The sequence below is a fragment of the Lepisma saccharinum genome, chromosome 27 (assembly GCF_977018435.1).
Source record: "Lepisma saccharinum chromosome 27, izLepSacc3.1, whole genome shotgun sequence".
In the NCBI taxonomy this organism is placed as follows: domain Eukaryota; kingdom Metazoa; phylum Arthropoda; class Insecta; order Zygentoma; family Lepismatidae; genus Lepisma; species Lepisma saccharinum.
Window position 1 is genome coordinate 18,356,502 of NC_139255.1, and position 20,169 is coordinate 18,376,670.

General features: G+C 36.8%; 1 protein-coding gene across 1 annotated transcript in view; it reads right to left on the reverse strand.

Moving 5' to 3' along the window:
• Nucleotides 1–20,169, reverse strand: part of LOC145980420 (dipeptidase 1-like) — a 168,804-nt gene that overhangs the window by 147,437 nt on the left and 1,198 nt on the right. The gene's annotated exons all lie outside the window — the stretch shown is intronic.

Here is a 20,169-nt window from a genome sequence, read left to right on the forward strand (position 1 = left end):
AATAACAATGACGAATCAATAACAATAACTTGCGATCGTGTTAAACCTCGACAATTATACCACAACACTCCTCCTTCAGCAGTATTATTGCCTCGCTGTGATTGGCGATAGTTGGCTGCCTTTGTTCTACTTTTACAAACAATGCCGGCTTCTGCAACAATAACAAGTTTATATACTATCACCAGACGATAAGGCGCGCGGCTTTTTCTCTTTCTATGAACTTGTCAGCCTCCTTCATTCAATTCTTACAAGAACACGTGCTGGAGCCGAGAGTTGAAATGGAGCCACATAATTTATTTCTTTTGAACTATTCCAAAGTGATGAAATGTGAATAATATGTGAAATAAACCTGTTGAAATATGTAAAATTAAGTATATTTTCCTTAAATATGTAAAAGTATGTATTAAAGGTAAACATATGGAAAAATATTGGCAATAAAATGATCTTAAATCACTACAAACATTACTATTCGTAAATATAATAGAACAATTTAGTGATAATTCTTTAAAAGCATGTACTAACATATAAATCCTAGTCCTGGTCATAAACTAACAAGAATTTATGTTCTAAATTTATACTTATCTATGAAACCCATCGCGAAAACATTACATTTAAGTCCAAGGCCATTGTGACCCATCTTCGCTATGCTTTCAACTATCAATACCACAAATCATTATTACTTGCTTCACGGGGAGTCGAACATGGAACCTACTGATTACAAGGTGACTGCGTTGACCAGTAAGCTACGACGGAGGACCTGGACACAGTTGCAAATTGAAAAATCTATTCTTCTTATATATCAATATGTTGTGCAGTTAGGAAGATATTTGGAAAATATTATCTTAGATGAAGAGTTGCCGTTAGTGATGTGCTAAAGCCTTTGAAAAGCCCGGCGCATCCTGAAGTCGTGTTTCCCCCAGTTTACCAAGTGCTAAGACAGCAACCAGGGGCGTGATGGTCCGAATTGAGAATCCCTCCACTGCATTTTGCCGAACGGAAGTAGGCCGTGACGAGAAGAGGAATTAGGCGGAGACAAGAGAAGCGGCGGCATCATCAAACACATTTTATTACGCTATCAATAAAGGTCTCTTATAGCTTCCTCCACCGCCGTTTGGAACAGGGTTTGGAGAAGGTCGATTCCAAGCTGGAAAGGTTCAGCCATGTTTCTTTGTTTTTAATGAGGAGGATTCCGTTAATTAGATGAAGATAGCAGTTTTGGGAATCGCTCACAAGAAACTAAAGTGACTTTCATTTCAAATCCTAATTAAGTGTGGATTGAAATAACATTTAAATTCGAGCCAGTAACTTTAATTGAGTAATTCGCTTCTTTACTCCTTCGTATCTAGTGGTGAAAATTCAATGAAAGTGAAGTGTGCATTGCATATATTTACCTAAATGAAGGTATCTATTTTTATTATGCAAGGTGTCCACATTGGAATACCCTAATTTGAAATCTTATAATGAACAAATTAGATCATTTTGTTTCGTATGCCAGGTGGTAAATAGTAGTGTAACGGAAAATTTAAAATTATATAACAACAAAAGGACCAAGCACAAAAATGTTCTACATCCATATTACCTCACATCGTGCTTGAACATACACGTCACCTGCCTTTCTTGTAACTTTTACCAAATTTCAAAGACATGGTGTATTCAACCAAAGTGAGAACTATGTAACATCTTCGTGAAAGGAATAAGTTGCCATTAACACAGTCACACCACATAACCTGGTGGGAAATCGAGTATCGGTGCTGACCCTCCGTGTGACTCGTGTGGCGCATGTACAAATGTACTGAAAGTACTTATTACTACTTTGCTCACAGAAACTTTATGACCATGTATATTCATTCATTCATGCATAATTCATTTGGATACATAAAATACATGTGGAGTTACATACAGTTGCCATTAGGCCGTTTCAATTCGGACACCCTGTATATTGGTTATTTACGTCCCCTTTTCCGTAGCGAGGTTAAGTTCAACAACGGGGATGAATGATGAACAGTAGTGTATGGATGAGCTTAGTACCTAGATACTCTGGCGGCCTCTCCTCCTGCACCTTCGATATTATATTTTGCCATTGCTTGTAATAAAAATTACTTCTTACACATTTTGAAATGAGGAATAAAAGAAAACACCTTAAATTTGTAAGAGTTTAGAAAGGGGTGGCAACCTAAAATAAACTTGATAAAAGATAAAGACGGTGATTTTCTAGCTGACCCAAGCGATATTCTAAATAGATGGAAGAACTACTTTAATGAACTGTTAAATGTCCATGTAGGAGATAAATCAGAAGTAAATGAAGTCCACACAGAAGAACCGTTAGTTTCAGAACCTAACTTGACTGAAGTTAAAGATGCTATTAAAGGGCTAAAGAATAACAAAGCACCTGGCATTGATTTAATACCAGCTGAGTTAATTAAATATGGTGGAAATTCATTAATATGTCAAATTCATAAATTAATTTGTTTAATATGGCATAAAGAAGAAATCCCTCAACAGTGAAAAGAGTCCATAATTGTTTCTGTGTTTAAAAAAGGTGATAAAATGAACTGCAATAATTACCGTGGAATTTCTCTACTCTCAACAACATATAAAATATTATCTAACATTATTTTAACAAGACTAACCCCATATGCTAATGAAATTATAGGTGATTATCAATGTGGATTTAAACGTAACAGATCAACTACAGATAAAATTTTTCACATCAGACAGACACTTGGGAAAAAGTTGTAATATAATCAAAATGTCCATCAGCTATTCATTGATTTCAAAAAAACATATGATTCGGTCAAAAGAGATAAATTATATAATATATTAGAAGAGTTTGGAATACCTAAGAAGCTTGTTAGTATGATAAAAGTATACACCAATGAAACGGAAAGTAAAATTCGTGTGGGTATTAATATGTCTGACAAGATTTACAATTCATGATGGGTTAAAACAAGGAGATGCATTATCTCCATTGCTCTTTAATTTTGCCTTAGAATATGCTGTTAGGAAGTTAAAAGAAACTAAAGAAGGACTAAAATTAAATGGTGTGACTCAGTTGTTAGCATATGCAGATGATGTAGACTTACTGGGGGATGATGTGAATACAATTAAGAATAATGCTAAAATATTTTTCAAAACTGCTAAAGAGATAGGTTTGGAAGTTAACAAAGAGAAAACTAAATATATGCTTACAGGCCGAAACCAAGTGTTAGGTAATAATCAAAATCTAATTATTGATAACAACTCGTTTGAACCAGTTTCCAAATTCAAATACTTAGGAGTAATATTAACAAATGAAAATTATATTAAAGAGGAAATAAAAAGTAGGCTTAATTCAGGAAATGCATGTTACTTCTCTCTTCATAAACTTTTGTCTTCTCGTTTAATATCTAAGAAACTAAAAGTTAAAATATACAAAACAGTAAGTTTACCTGTAGTATTATATGGATGTGAAACTTGGTCCCTTACATTGAAAGAGGAACATAAATTGAGAGTATTTGAAAATAAGATCCTTAGGAAAATATTTGGACCTAAAAGGGATGAGGAGACAGGTGAGTGGAGAAGGTTACATAATTTAGAAGTACATAATTTGTATTCATGTCCAGATATTATTAGAATAATTAAATCAAGAAGACTTAGGTGGGCAGACCATGTGGCACGAATGGGAGAGGAAAGAGGAGTTTACAGGATTCTTGTTGGGAAACCTGATGGTAAGAGACCTGTACGAAGGCCAAGACGAAGATGGTGGGACAACGTTGAGATGGACCTAAGGGAAATCGGTAGGGATGGAAAAGAGTATATAGATCTTGCTCAAGATAGGGACAGATGGAAGGCCTGTGTTGCTGCAGCCATGAACCTTCGGGTTTAAGAATGCTAGAAAGTTAGTTAGTAAGTTAAATTTGTAAAGATTCGTAGTTTGCATTTCTGACTTTGAAAATAGTTTAGCATACTTAAGAATATCGCAGTTATGTCTTAGTGCCTGAAAAACATCTTGATGGAGTAGTGGAAACGTCGTTGCCTTGTAATCAAGGGATCCCGGGTTCGTTATGCTTTTGAAGCATATAGCGGTTGAATCCCACTGTACGTCCAGTCCCGATTAGCCTAATCGGGCATAAAGTAGACTTAAAACAAAAACTCCAAGTCAAACTGAAGAACATATTTATAAACGTACTATTAGTACTACTTTGGAAAACAGATAATTCGATCAGCGTGTTACAAGATGGAACTTGAGTCAAGTGCAAATTTCTCGATCGGATATTTTGACTTTGTTGCAGGGTATATTCAGAATTTTCCACCCGTGGGGTGTAAGTTCGTATCTTGGGGAGGTGTAAGATGATATACATTTTGAGCCACAATCCCCATAAATTGGGCTCTTGCGAAACGTTTTAGGGAGGTGTTAATGCATTTGGGGGGCAGGGGGTGTTACAGGTGTGTGGATATATCTCTACTTTGTTGTCTTTAAGAAAAATCTTTGAGTGACGGCCTCTGTGATGACGCCGAAGGTTTCAGCACTCCTAACCTACCACTCGGATCTGGCCTGATACGAATAGTCGAATCCTGACTTGGGTTTCTTTTTGGGTGTCCATTCATCCATTTATTTATTTCATTATCCGATTTTTTTGTAATATCAAAATACAAAATATGTACATAAATATATAACAATAATTGATAAAATATGTATTATCAAAAGAATATGTTGCTAAATATGTAATATAAATAATAATCGGGTATTCAAGCAATTTAAAAAATTCTGATAGATATTTTTTTGAACATATTCAACATAATTTTTAGGACATAAGTTGTTCAAATTAAAATTTGTAACAAATTTATTAAGTCAAAAGACACTACAACGTATACATACGAATTTATGAAACCAATTATGTCTACTTTTAATTACTTTCCACATAGCAAATTATTTTATTATTCGAGACAAATTGTAAAAAGAAGCATCTATAGAAAACATAATCGGATGAAAATATATAGCTATTTTTGTACTTTATGTACAAGTGAAGGGAACATATTGTGTTTCGCGCTATGTACAGGAAAGTAGCTTTCTTGTCCACCGATGCCAAGTTTATCGGTTCTTTTCTAAACCTAAAAGCGAAACGAGAACATATAACCAGAAAAAAGGGGGTGGGGAGAAACTTCAGCATATTTCGATAAATAACAGTTCCCGTATTTTTTTGGTATTTCGAATTTGCAGTCAATTTTAAGTGACCGTAAGCAGTATGCATCTTATTGATTAGAAAATATAACATCATAAGAGGTACACATTTTCTTCATCATGTTCCAGAGATCGAAAACATTGGAAAACGGATCAAGATAGGAAAAAAATACCGAAATATGTTGTTTTATATAAAGTAAATTAGCAAATATGTAAATTATCCTTGAAAATATGTAAAAGTATGTAACATAAAACTTATGCAAAATCATGTCAGTTATATAATTGGATGACATTTTCCAGTTCAAGATATGTATCCAGAAAGGAATAGAATATGTAATTACATATAAATCAGAGCTCTAATCATGGAAAATCCTCAATAGGGCTCAAACCCGGGTCACTGTGCCAAATTACAACGTAATGGACTGCTCGACGCTTGTAGATGCGATCGAAGTGTTCCTAAGGCAACAGATCTCGTTCAGGTAGTGACAATTTCCCACAGGTAGAACAGTATAAGTAAAAAATCTGACGAAACCAATTTTGTATGTGTAGCTCCGCAGGAATAATGACAGGATGTGACACAGACCTGGGTTTGAGTCCAAGTCGAGCCTACCATTTTTGTTTGTTTCTACGTTTGATTGAGTGTTTAGCGTGGCGTATTATAATGATTTTTTTCTAAATTGAAAATATCTAGTTAAATATTTGCTTGTCTATTCAACTTTGTATTTTGGTTACTTAATTTCTTTTTCACAACAACAGATAATCATTCAAATATAAATATGAAAGAGTTCTGTGTGACGTTCGTAAACAACAATTCTTGTAATTACTAATAAATGTAGTCGGTATCAACACCTATTTTAAAATGAAATAATTTTCAAAATCCTTAAAGTTTTGTTGCATAAAAAAGATAATGGGAAAACTTCCCAACTCTACATCCACATGAAAAGGCGATTTGCTATTATTATAGTTTGAGTTTTGTTTTGAAGTCCACTTTATAGGCTAATCGGGACTGGACCTACAGTTTGAAGTGGGAGAAGAACTATTATTTGCTTCCATCTTGTATCAAACTTCGAACTCCGACTCGGGTACCACCAGTACACCGTCGTAGACAACCTTTTATTATTAGAATTTTTAACGAAAACATTGCAAATTTGTCAATTACGTATACTTTAAGAAAGGCAGAATTATAACTTACAAGTTCAAAATGGGGATTATTATAACATATGATTGTTTTTTAATTTTAAATTTTCATCATTGTGTACGTGACAGCACATGTCGACTTATGAATGCTTCCATTAGTTGCTATTGTTTCTGTAATATCGGAAAATAAAGCGCATTCAATGTCTAAATACAGAATTGTAAATTATAGATTGTTCGCTAGTTTTAATAGCCACGGGAAAACTTAAGCGATGTGTACTTCTATCACAAAAGCGTTAAGGGTATTTACACGATCAGAAAGAGTTTTTGAATGTAAATATTAATACTTTGTTTGTTCGATTGAATTCGAAATGGAGGTAACTATAAAAATCGCTTGTGTTCCTGTTAGGAGAAATCACTCCGTTTCTGTATTGAGGCGCACCGAAGCCAAGATATTTGACAGGAAATCAATTTCCCTGGAACCACAAAACGAGTTTGCCTCGTTTGGGGCGGAATGAGGCAGGGAAGAGGTCGGTTCGATTTTCACCCGAAAAAAAAGTCGCGTCCCATTAATTTCGTTCCTATGCTTAAGTTGTTCTAATCGGCTGATGGAGAATAGGTTCTCTTCGGATCTTCATGTACTTGAAGTGTGTTCGTTTAGCAACCGGACTACTGTGGTCAAATTCTATGTCATGATACGCTACAGGTAAAAATTACTTTTGTACGTCGTAATTATTGGCTGAAAGGATTAACTACAATATTGTACACAATAATTGTTATCATTGCATTCCGATGACAAAATCATTTAACAAAATTTTCACATTTAATCATCCTTCAGAAAAAATAATTAAATTAAATGTCTTTTGTCTCTCCTTTAGAAGATACTGTAGCTTGATTTTAAAAAAAATGATATCGAAATATAAGAAATGAAAATTAGTTAATATGCTAATGATATTTGCTATGATATCACCGATGCCGTAATGTTAGCACTGCCGAATTATAAAAATATGTTTGAATATCTTTACAAGTCCACTTTATGCACATAAAGGCTAAATGGAATGGGCCTACAGTTGAAAGTGCGATCCCACCAACCATATATCTCCACCGGATATTGAACTCAGAATCCCTTGATTACAAGGCGACAATGTTTACCTTACAATCAAGGAGTCCCATGTTAGATCCTTGGCTAACGCACATTGCACAGTGGTTCGGATCCCACGTTAAATTGTAAGTCTAGTCTCAAAAACATTGATGATATTTGTTGTGACGTATGTTTCTTTCCACCTTAAATTCTTAGCGATTATTCCATTGTAAGGTGCTATATATAATGTGTTATGAGAAAACTTGTTTAAAATGTTTAACGTTTAAATTGTTTCTGCGATTTCATTATACAGGCTGGCCACGAATTAAGGGGACACTTTTTGTCACATTGTAACTTTTGTATCTATTGAGGTAGAATGTTTTCTTCTTTTTTTATCTTTCATTACAAGTATGTAAACTCTAACTGACATCGCTGCAGAAGTGGATGTTGTTGAGAATGGCAGAAAGTCGCCTAAGTATTGATCAGCGTGTCAAACGTGTACGTGTATTTTCCATTACCAATAACGTGCAGCTGAAGCTCAGTGTCGAATGCTGCAGGAATGAAGACCTACAGCACTTAAAAGTGACACTTCCTCAAGAATCAACAAGTTAACGAGTATTTGATGTAACCGGGAGTGTTTCAGATATAAAAAATCTGGTAAGCCACGAACAGATAGAAGTTTTTTTTTTATTTGGTGTTTTAAGTCCACCTTTTGCACAGTAAGGCTAATCGGGACTGGACCTTCAGTTTATAGTGGGATCCGAACCACTATGTGCCTCTACCGGGTATCGAACCCGTGACCCCTAGATTACAAGGCAACGACGCTACCACTGCGCCATCGGGGAGGCGCAAACAGATAGAAGGAAAGCCAATTACATCTCCAAGCTTGCAATGATTTGAATGGAGCTCACATTGATAATTATGTTGAAAACAGATAAAATTGTCATTGTGATGTCGAAGTTACTATCTTCAGAAAATAAAAGTTGCCAATATTATAAATATGTTATCATTGTTAAATGTAATTGATGATCAAAACATGCCCCCTTAATTCGTGGCCACCCTGTATATTCTATATTTCACACGAGCACATATTACGACACTCTGTTGAGTGAGGCAACTTGTGAATGTCGGTCACTCAACATGATTAGTTCCGTTTTCCACCGCTAGTGTAACAGCCAGCATCGATGATGCATGTATTCTTGACATAAGTGTTTCCTAGTGAAGTAAATCGTCCAAGGTTTACAAGGTTGCTTGTTTTAAAATCGGGACTTAACTTCCACTATTCTTGCAGTATTCCTTTTTATTTATACCAAATGTCAGTATACTATTCTAGTATGAAAAGGGGATTGAACAAATCCCCTGTCATGCAGTCATTGTTAGTAGTGTATGAATAGAGCCCCCACTCGAAGCCTGCCTGGTATCTCACAAATATCCGATTCTGAGAAGGAACAGGATCGCAAGCACCCGATTCTCTAGAAATGTTTTGGGCATCACTCTAAGAAGCTGAACCATTCACTAGTTTTCTTCTTATAACGAGGATTAAAAATAATAAGGGGGGGGGGCGTTTAGGGTTTGAATCTAGATTATGTTAATTATTAGGTATGGAATTATTTTTCTGTAAGAGAAATTTAAATGTACCAACCAAAAAAAAACGACACGGAATTATTCGGCCGATGGAAAAGGACGATGAATTTTTTTTTATATTGGTTTTTATTTACTAGCCAAATTTACAAACAATTAGGATTTAGAAATTGAAAATTAGAAATTAGAAATTAGAATACTAGGATATGTTACGATTTAATATTTAATATATTATTGTAGAAGTATTTACAACTCCGCTCGCCAGCACAAGCGCTATTAGGAACAAGATATTTTTGCAGACCCGCAATGCACCGGGTCAAAACAAGTTAGCAGCGCAGACCGCTGATGGTCGGCGTTGTATGTAAACACTATATTAGAGCATTCAAAGCTAAGAATTTAAATTTGGTCTAGAGAAGAGAAAACAATTTTTCTCTGATTTACAAAGGTGCCGAAATGAAAAATTGTTTTTTTTTAAAAAGTGAATATCAAACTGTGTTTGTTAAGTTTTTATTTTGTTTTTTTTTTTCAAGATTTTTTTCCCCGGAAGAATTGTTTTTTGTTCTATTGGTTGTTGAATTTTTAGCTCCATCCACATGTGGTTATTTCTGCATGTAAGGGCGAGAATTGTTACATACGAGGGGTGATAAGGGTGAGAATTATTTAGCACAAAAACACAATAGCATTTTGTTTGACAGCTGATTTTGAGAAAGAAAAGTACTATGTTTTAATTAAATTTAATTGCTCACAATTCAATTTATATCGCTCCCAACTCTGACATTTTGTTAAAGTTATGTTTTTTTTGGCTGCCAAAATTCCATTGAAGCGAAGAGATACGAAGAGAAATGTTCCGGCGGGGTTGAAGTTAAGATTTTGTGCTATTTATTTTTGTCAATTCATTGTCACCGGGCCAGACTAGCGGGCGGTGGTTGTGGAATTTATGATGTTTTGTCCAGGCTGCTATGTGTAGGGCGATTGTTTCGATTTCGAGCCTGGCCATCTGCAAATTTTTGTGAGAACAGAGGATTTTTGTTTTGTCGAATGGCAAAGTTTTTATTGGGGTTTTAAATTTTAAATGTTTGAAGTTCCAGGTGATTAGCTTTTTTTTAGTTTGGATCTATTTTGATTTGAGCCGAATTTGGATGGGATAGATATGAGAGTTTATTGCTCGACATATTGTTTTTTTCATTTTGGAGTAGGGGTGGTGATATATGCAGGGTTTTATGGGAAAGAATGTTGGTTTTTTGAGATATTTGTTTTTTTTCAGAGAGCAGAAAAATGAGGTTTTTGGGGAGATGTGTGGAAAGATCGATGTTGATGTTAATGTCAATTTGTATATTTGGTAATTGGTATATTTGTTATATTCTTCTTCTTCTTCTAAAAGCTTCAGTTGGTGACGAGACAGCGACTGGAGAGTACATCCAAGGAGATCGGAGGGAGAAGATGAAGTAGACGTGAAACTTTAAAAAATTGAAGTGACATGCCTTTCTTCCTTTAGTCTCTCTATGTCCTCTATATACAGGGTGTATCAGAAGTCCCTTAACACCCCTTGTAAAATCCGCAGTTGGAATTTGATATGGGCGATTCATAATAGGCCTAAGGGGACACCTTTTGGAGTATGTCACGCGGACGGCCTCCATCTTGGTTATGCCATCTTGAATTCAACTTTTTTATTTAAAACGAAACGTGGGTCATGTGATACATGACCATAGGCTAGAATTTCGTCAGGATGTCAAATCTGAAATCAGATTTCATGTAACTTCAATTGGTGAAAAGTTATTGGCAACTGAAAGTGATGTTTACCTGTTTGTTGCAGGTGCTGAATCATGCCGTTAACAACTGAGGAACTCATCCAGATCGTCAAACTGTGAGGTGGGAGAAGTGCCCGTGTAGTAGCTGCCGATTTCAACCTGCGTCATGCAGAACGTCACCCTGTATCACATGTTGCAGTGGCACAGTTATTAACCAAATCGAAGAGACGGGCACGGTCTTGGACAGACCCCCTAGTGGACGACCGCGGAAAGTCACGGATGAAGCACAAGCTACTGCAGTGTTGGCCTCCTTCTCGACGTCACCACAGCGAAGCACGCGTCGTAAAGCAATGCAATGCGCTATGAGTCACAGTTTAGAGTACCGGTTGCTACAGAGGCACAAGTGGCATCAGTGTAAGATGCAAATGTAGCAACACCTCTCCGAGGTCGATCCAGATCGCCGCGTGCTGTTTTGCGAGTGGGCTATCGCGCAAGTACGGCTAAATCCAAACGTCGCTATGCAGATACTCCATTCCATTGAAGCGAACTTCTACGTAAATGGGGAGGTGAATAAGTAAAACATGCACTATTGGTAGCCTGACAACCCCACATGGACAGATCCCTCCAAAATGACCGGTGCAAGGAAGATTATGATGTGGGTAGGCATATGGGGAACACGGATAATCGGTCCCTTTTTTATTGAAGGAAATGTAAATGCGGAACGATACCTAGTGATGCTACAGGAACAGATACTGCCAGCTCTGATGTCGGAAGATGTTACATTTCCCAGGTATTTTCAACAAGATGTGCGCCTCCCCATTATGGTGTCTAGGTGCGTCAGTACCTGGATGAACAATTTCCTGGGGCATGGATTGGTCGACGTGGGCCCGTTGAATGGCCTGCCCGATCACCAGACCTAACGCCAATGGACTTCTACTTTTGGAGACACGTTAAGGCTATGGTGTATGGTGAGAAAATTCGTGATCTTCCTCATCTGGAACAACGTATCATGGCTACCTTTGAGCAAAATTCACCAGATACCTTGCTCGGTGTCCACAGACATTGGAAGAAGCGTCTGCACACGTGCGTTGCACAACACGGACAACATGTGGAGCACATTCTGTAAGAGGTAAACATCACCTTAAGTTGCCAATAACTTTTCACGAAATAAAGCTACATGAAATCTGATTTCAGATTTGACATCCTGATGAAATTCCAGCCTATGGTCATGTATCACATGACCCACGTATCATTTTTTAAAAAAAAGTTGAATTCAAGATGGCGGAACCAAGATGGAGGCCGTCCGCGTGACATACTCCAAATGGTGTTTCCTTAGGCCTATTATGTATCGCCCATATCAAATTCCATGAAAATACATCACTGCGGATTTTACAAGGGGTGGTGGGTGATTTTGGATACACCCTGTATTTCCCTTCTATATGTTATATTCTTTCCCCTGCAATTTATATCCCGTCATTTTTTGCTGAACATTATGTATATCTTTTGTACATTTCCAAGTTCTCTTAATGTTTGTGTAGTTTGTTATTCATTTTATTATCATTTTTTCCCTTAACTTTCACTTACTTTCTTCGTCCGTTTTATTTGTAATTATCTCTTGCTCCCATCTCTAGTTTATCTCTTTCCTGTAACCTGCATATTCGTGTCCCTACTAATTTTCTATATTTTGGCAAAAAAGTTCAAAATTATAAAAAAGTACATATAACATACACATTACCGTCATCTGCTCAAATGATGCCATAAAAATAAAGGCAGTGCGAGAGTAATACGTGTAAGTAGGAAAGTATTAATTTAATTCCTCTTATATTTCTTATTTTTTTCTGATATAGAGTCTTTCTCTTCTCTGTCTCTCCATTGTATCCCACTTACTTCATGTTCCTTCTTTATTGTACATCATTTTTTGACAAGATTTATTCTAACTAGTTTCACTCATAAGTGTCTGTAAATGTAAAATGCATTGGGTGATTGATTGATTGAATCGAAAACTGTGACTGTGTCAGAACATTGGCTAGTTTCCACCAGTCACATTATACGGGGGTCAGCCCCTTACCAGAAATAAAATAAAACCCTGTCTGAGGACTAAAATATCCCTACCTGGGTTAAAAGCTGAGGCTGTAAAGGAACACTCAGCACAAACAAGGACAAATCACAGGACAACACACAGTCCTACGGAGGATTATACTGGCCGTAATTCCAAACGCCAGAGGCTCGTTAGCCTGCAAAAAAGCCGTTTGCGAGGTGTACTACGAGGAAGTGAGGTTGAAATGTGGGTACCTTACCGCGTTTTGTACCTCTTGGCTAATTTCCGAAGATGGGGATGAGTGATGAAATGATGAAATTAAAGAATGGACATTCACAAACAACCAAGCCCAAACGGGATTCAAACCCGGGATCCTTGACGTCGCAGCGCGATGTGCTAACCACTCGGCCACAGAGTCCAGCTGGTTCAGTATCGGGTAGCCTCTATGCACATAAACTGGACTCTCTTCTTTATGACAACAGAAACTGATCCAATTGTGATCCAATTGAAAACATCAGAGTTTTTTCGAACATTTTTGAAGAAGGAGATAAACCATACCACTCTTTCTATATTTAGTTCCATCTTCTTGAATGAACATTCGACAGCCGAGAAACACATGGTAACTATTTCGATGCTATTTAGAGTTTTTTTCTAAGTCCACTTTATGCACAGGAAGGCAAATCGGGACTGAACTTACAGTTTAAAGTGGGATCAGAATCACTATGTGCCTCCACTAGGAGTCTCTGGATGCCATTTAGAGTCCTCTTGGATATTAGCAAGTCTATATTACAAACTTTACCAGTAAATTATATGCCGAAGTCACATATGTAGTTTATGCATGTATGCGTAGTACACGTAATATAGTCAGAGACGCAAACACGATTTTTTGTCTGGGGGTAAGTACCAATATAAAAGCGCACAAAATAATAATAATAATAATAATAATAAAAACATAATGGTATTATTATAGTGGTAACAGTAGTAGTAGTGTCAAAGACGTTATGAACCTTGTAAATCAAGTAAAAAGCGTGTAGAAGTCGGCGCTAAGCATTTGTGTTGGAACAAACTATTTGAAATAGTTTTCAACACGTTCAATTTCACATTAGCTAATAGCCTAATGAAAAACAAGCAAACATACTATTTAGCAGCAACAGTCTGAAGTTGTCTGAAGTTGTTGTTACTTACCTCTCTGGAAATTTACAAGACATTAGAGAAAAGATTTATCTCATATTTAAAAAATATACAAGTTGAAATTGGTGATAAAGTGAAACAAGCGAAACGACCAAGAAAATTGTTAGACCTAATTTTTTGCAAATTTAAAACAATATGTATTTAGTAGGGGGCAAATAATTGAATGTGTGCCATCGCATTTTCATTTACAATTTTTTTCATTTAGATCGTTCGGCTCTCAGGGTCGACTCCCACCGCCTCAGAGCTACGGTTCTGAACTTCACGAGACTGCAAGAAAAACAGGTGCTGCGAGCAAAGCGAGCAAGAAAAATTATACGAAATGTATTTTTGTTTGTATAAAATTTGAAATCTATGAGGATAATTCCCCCTCTATTTACCCTTTAGGTGCCTTTCCGTCTGGAAGAAAAAGTACAAGAAATATGTGAAAACTAATTCCATCTTGAGTCTCCTTTTGTCCTGCTACTATTAGATTCTGCTGGTCTTGCATTTTTTACTTCAATGTTTACCCTCTCCTCAGAATTGATTTCCGTCCAAGGTTTAAGAGATAATGCCCCCTGCCCCCTGCGGATGCGCCACTGAATACCCTGGCTGGAAACTGTGTTGCTTCAGCTTTGTTCTATGATAATTACATGACAATCTAGGTTATAAATTAGTAAAGACTTAATTAGGATGGGAAACTGTCCAAGCTGTCCTTTTGTCACCCAATCAGTCAAGGAAAACCGCTATTTATACGAACCTTTCTCTCAGAAACGTATTTTTATGCAATATTCTCACTTCTCACCCCCTTCGCTCCAAAACCTGCACACAAGTTTGCTTTGTGTGTCCATTGCAAATAGACACGCACTGCGCTTAACTGTAAACATCAGACTAACACACAACGACAACACTTATTATTCAGTATAAACAGTTGTAGTATACAATGTGTAATATACACTCTTTCAGGACATCAAAAAATATTGTTCAATAAGAACAATACTTGTAAAAATCGGAGAGACGACAGTTGATTAGATAATAGTAACCGTGCAATTAGTGCAAAAATTACAATATATGGACATAATCAAAGTCATTCTTCAAATAAATCGAGATAAGTTAAGATCTCTCCTATTTTGTTAAGAAATTACCTTTAAGAGCTTACTCCTAAAGTAAACTTCAAAACTGGTAACATTTGAGAAACTTCGTGCGTTAATACAAATGTATATATGCAATTAGAATTTGTTCAATTGCATATTCTTTAATAAATTGGTTTGATCTTGTTTAAGTCATTACAATCGACTTCTAATTATGTAGATATTAATACACAATGATAATTAAAGTCGTGTTATTACATACCATTATCAATCAAGGTCTGGATGGACGATATCGGAAATTTAATATCGCGATATATCGTCAAGAAAATATTGTCACAGATGATACGACAGGGTATGTTTTACGTATCTTGATATCAGCGATATACCATCTCCACGATATATCGCCAAATGTTGTTACAATATATCGCTGACATGACATATATATATATATACTCTATGTGATCAAAAATATCCGGACACTCACTGGAATTAGGACGTGAAGTTCGAAGCATCCTCCATCGGATGCACTGGCAATCAATACTGTGTTGGACCACCCTTGGCCTTGATGACAGCCTCCACTCTCGCAGGCATACTGGCAATCAGGTGGCGAAAGGTATCTTGGGGAATGGCGGCCCACTCTTCGCGGAGTGCCGAGATGAGAAGAGCAGTGGATGTTGTTCGGCGTGGTCTGGCACGAAGTCGGCTTTTCAAAACATCCCAGAGATGTTCAATGGGATTCAAATCGGGCTTTGCGCAGGCCAGGCCATAAGTGGGACGTTGTTCTCTTGAAACCACTGTCCCACATGGCCTGCAGCGTGGACGGGTGCATTGTCGTGTTGAAAAATGCAATCATCATCCGCGAACTGTTCTTCGATGGTAGGCAGCATGAACGTTTGTAAAATGTCAATGTAATGATGTGCCGTGACAGTACCATGCAAAGCAACGAGGGGACCAAGCCCCTTTCATGAAAAACATGCCTACACTGTCACCCCACCTTCACCGCATTTCACTGTCGGCACAACCCAGGATGTTAAATGTCGTTCATGAGGCATTCGCCACATCCACACACGACCATCGGATCGCCAAATGGTATAACGTGATTCGTCACTCCACATCACGAATTTCCACTGTTCTAACGAACAGTTGCACCTCTCCGTCCACCATGCGAGGCGGCGCTTCGCGTTTCGTTGGGTGATGTGGGGCTTATGGGCAGCCGCTCGTCCATGGTAACCGAGTCGTCGTACCTCACGTCGCACAGTCATCCTGCTAGGATTACATCCTGCCCTGGTTTGGAATTTCTGTGTGATGGTGGCGATCGCTGATTGCTGGTTCTCTCGTACTACCCTATTCAACACTCGGCGATCTCTGTGTGTCAACATGGGCGCTCGGTTGAACGTTTTGCAGTTGTACACGTCCCATTACATTTCCACTTTACTATCCCATCGGCGAGAGTGGATTTCAGGATGTTTAGGATTGTGGATATCTCGCTCACTGACTTGTTACTCCTGTGACACCCAATCACTAGACAACGTTAGAAGTCTGTAAGTTCCTTCGACCGACCCATTCTGCTGTCTCGTGCACTATGCTGCCTGTAGTGGTCCCTTGCTTGCCTCACCTCGCCGTAGATGGCACCACAGTGTGTCCTACTATGCGCAACACAAATTTTGCCTGGTGTCCGGATATTTTTGATCACATAGAGTATATATATATATATATATATATATATATATATATATATATATATATATATATATATCCATAATTATCGTGAAGATATATCGCCAATATCGTGATGACATATTGCAGACACGATATATATCTCCAAAATGCCGTGACCAATTATCGCCGACACAATATATATCGCCAAATATTCGTTACAGTATATCGTCTAGTTGATATCGTCAGGACGATATTATTTCAATATCGCTGTATATCGTCTGAACGATATATTGCCCAACACTAGATATGATTGTTTCACTCTTTTTCAACACTAGCTGATTTCCCGGCGTTGCTCGGGTATTTATTTATCCCAATCCTCTATTAGACAGAAATATAATGAATTCAAACTATAGTGTATAATGAACTTGGAGTTGAACGGCATTGGGAGTCTCAGCAACCCCGACAACTATGGATTCCACACTAATATCGGTCGTTTTCGATTATTTTAACATGTCACCCCATCCCACTCCCACCCCTAGGGGTGCCAGGGGTGTCTTACCCCCAAAGTATTTATTTCGAGATTGCAAGTGATACGTGTACCAAGTTTGGTTGAAATCACTCCAGGCGTTCGAGAGTTATGCCGGAACAAACACACATACGTACATTCATTTATATAAATATAGATGTGTATTTGAATTATGCTACTTGCAATAAATAAATGAGTCATTTGGTGTTTTATGTCCGCTTTATGAACAGTAAGACTTATCGGGACTGTACCTACAGTTTAAAGTGAGATCCGAACCACTATGTTCCTCCACCGGGTATCAAACCCCGGACTCCTTGATCACAAGGCGACGTCTCTACCACTGCGCCATCGGGAGGCATTTAACTTTCAGGCAAATATGGCAGAGCAACCTTTGATGTACGCGTAATTTATAAACAGAAGATTATAGCATAGTATAGTTTTTACAACTTTATCCTCTAAAGAGACAAAGGATATATTGAATGTTTGCCTTATGGTCATCTCTTGCTCATAAAGACAAATCGCAATTGAACTGGAATCCCAATAACTGTGACATCACGATTTTGGTCCATTTCATTGCAAATTCCTGCAGAGATTTTTCTCGAGTGGATAAATATTAGCTTTTGAACACGTTCGAACAAGCTTCTATATGCATTTATATGCAACCTTCCTTACATCGAGGTAAATTAGGTTGCATGTCTTTCGGGGTACCTAATATAAAATTTGCTTTTTTAAATTTTATCGGTTTGGTTTATTTTACTTCGCATTTCTGCCATCTCGCGAAGATGAGGATGAGTGATTGAGTGATGATATGATGAAATTGATGAAGGGACGCTCCCAAAGAACACCTTTCCTCAGGCCAGGATTCGAACACGGAACCCCTGACGTCGTACCACTCCGCCAAGGAGGACGGCTAATAGAAAATTTGATTTCATTTTTGTTATTTAGCCTCGCTATTCTTCCGCTTTTGGCTAATGCCGACGATGAGGATTTGCGAAGATGTGATGAAATTGATGAAGGGACATTTTACAAACAACTTCCATGCGCACACAGGGATTAGCGCCATGTGCTAAGGGGTTATTTATCTATAATTTTAATTTATTCGCCTTATTTTTATTTTTGTTGATCCAAGTAAAAGTAATGACGTCTCCCCTTTATCTATCGTTGTCTCTGATATGTCAAGACATAAGAAAGAGGTTTATTTTCGTCAAGGCTCTGGTGCTGTATAAAGGCCTTAATGCTACTGTATATTTAAAGTGAGCACGATAGCATATAGGCTATTTGCGCACATTACTGTAAAAGTGAAGATGTCTCTATAAAAAAAATAGAATGATTTACAGTTTGAGAATATCAAAGTAACTAATGTCTTGAAATCAATTTTGAACATGTGATCGCCTTCACACAACTAAAAGATTAAATATATTTAAGCCGTGTAGTTAATACTTTGAAGTGAAAATGATAAACTGAGAGACCGTACATGGAGACCCAACGAAATGAGAGCAAAATAAAGGAAAATTAAAACAAAAGAAGAATCTTATGTCGTTATTTTGAGTAGAGTTCCAAGCGCCACAGTGGTGCTTACTATGGTGCAGTTTCATGAAAGTACCAAGAGTAAGACGACACCTCTATGGAAATGCAATAACTTCAAAATTATTGTATTTATGTAAGTCAGTGCCTCCATCTATGCAATATTAGCAATTTTGTAATAAGCTACGAATAGAATAATTTGAAATACTAATTGAGATAAACGTTTTCCTATTTGATTTAGGTTAATCACGATCATGGATATGAATGAAAAATAATAAATTATTTAAACCAAAAGGAAAATACATCCAAGCCTTAGGTAGGTTCGAACCCAATACCCCTGTCAGCATAGCATATCATTCTCACGACGTTCATTCAAATCAGTCACATTCTACCCATAATACATCCGTTGCGTTACATTCTAAGCGCGTTGCGAGATATGCATACGTAGCTTCCTGTACAAATACACGCGAGGCTGAAGATAACGTCTAAAATGCCAGTTTCCTTTAAGTGAGCATTCGTCACTCCACACAATCAATAACAACCATGCTTTCACCATGCAAAATTCCTATTGCAAACGTACGAGTTAAAAATTGAAGTTAATTTAAAATTCACTCTTCAATTATTTAAAAAATCAGTAGGCAAAATCCATTTACTTCCTAACATAGCATTGATTTTGTTTTGGGTACTGGGTTTAACGAGTGTCGGTCTTTCGTAAGTTATTCTTGTATGGTATTTGGTTACTTTAAACAACGAATTTTACGTAGAAACGGCATTTAAAGCAAATTTCACCAAATACAAATGTTCATGAATTAATTAGGCCTATCGTGGTGGTAGCGCGTTTGAGTACTATGTCTGAAAGGTACATTCTAGAACAGATTCTTTGTCCTATCAAATGTAATTTTTATATTAGCTGTGGAAAAAAATCCACAATATAAAATTGAAAGCGATACAAATGCCAACATGACAAAAGACACGGCTTTTCTAGCACTTATATAAATTAAATTTTCCACCTACATGTGTGTATTTATACTTTTTAGTTTAGTAAAATAAATGAAAATTTAAACAAAGCATGCTATAAGTAAGGCTCTTTAAGGAATAAGTTTCATTCATGGAACAACATTACATCATAATAAGAAGTCCTAATAAACCAATAAGCATCTTTCATGGTAAAGATATAAATTATACTAATAGGCAAATTATCAAATTCGTTAAAATACAAACATTGTAATATACAATTTAAAAAAATGTATTATATTACATATGACATTTAAATTATTCGAATAAAATTAATAATTGAATTTAAAACTAGGTTTGTAAGATATCTGATTAATTAATCTAATTTCTCTCATCAAGTACTCAAGGTACCCTAAGAGTTTACATTTTAAAACAGTACAAAGTGATTCTAATTTTATAGTTTTCTCACGTACATCCTGCTTTATTTAATTCACTGAAAGCAATT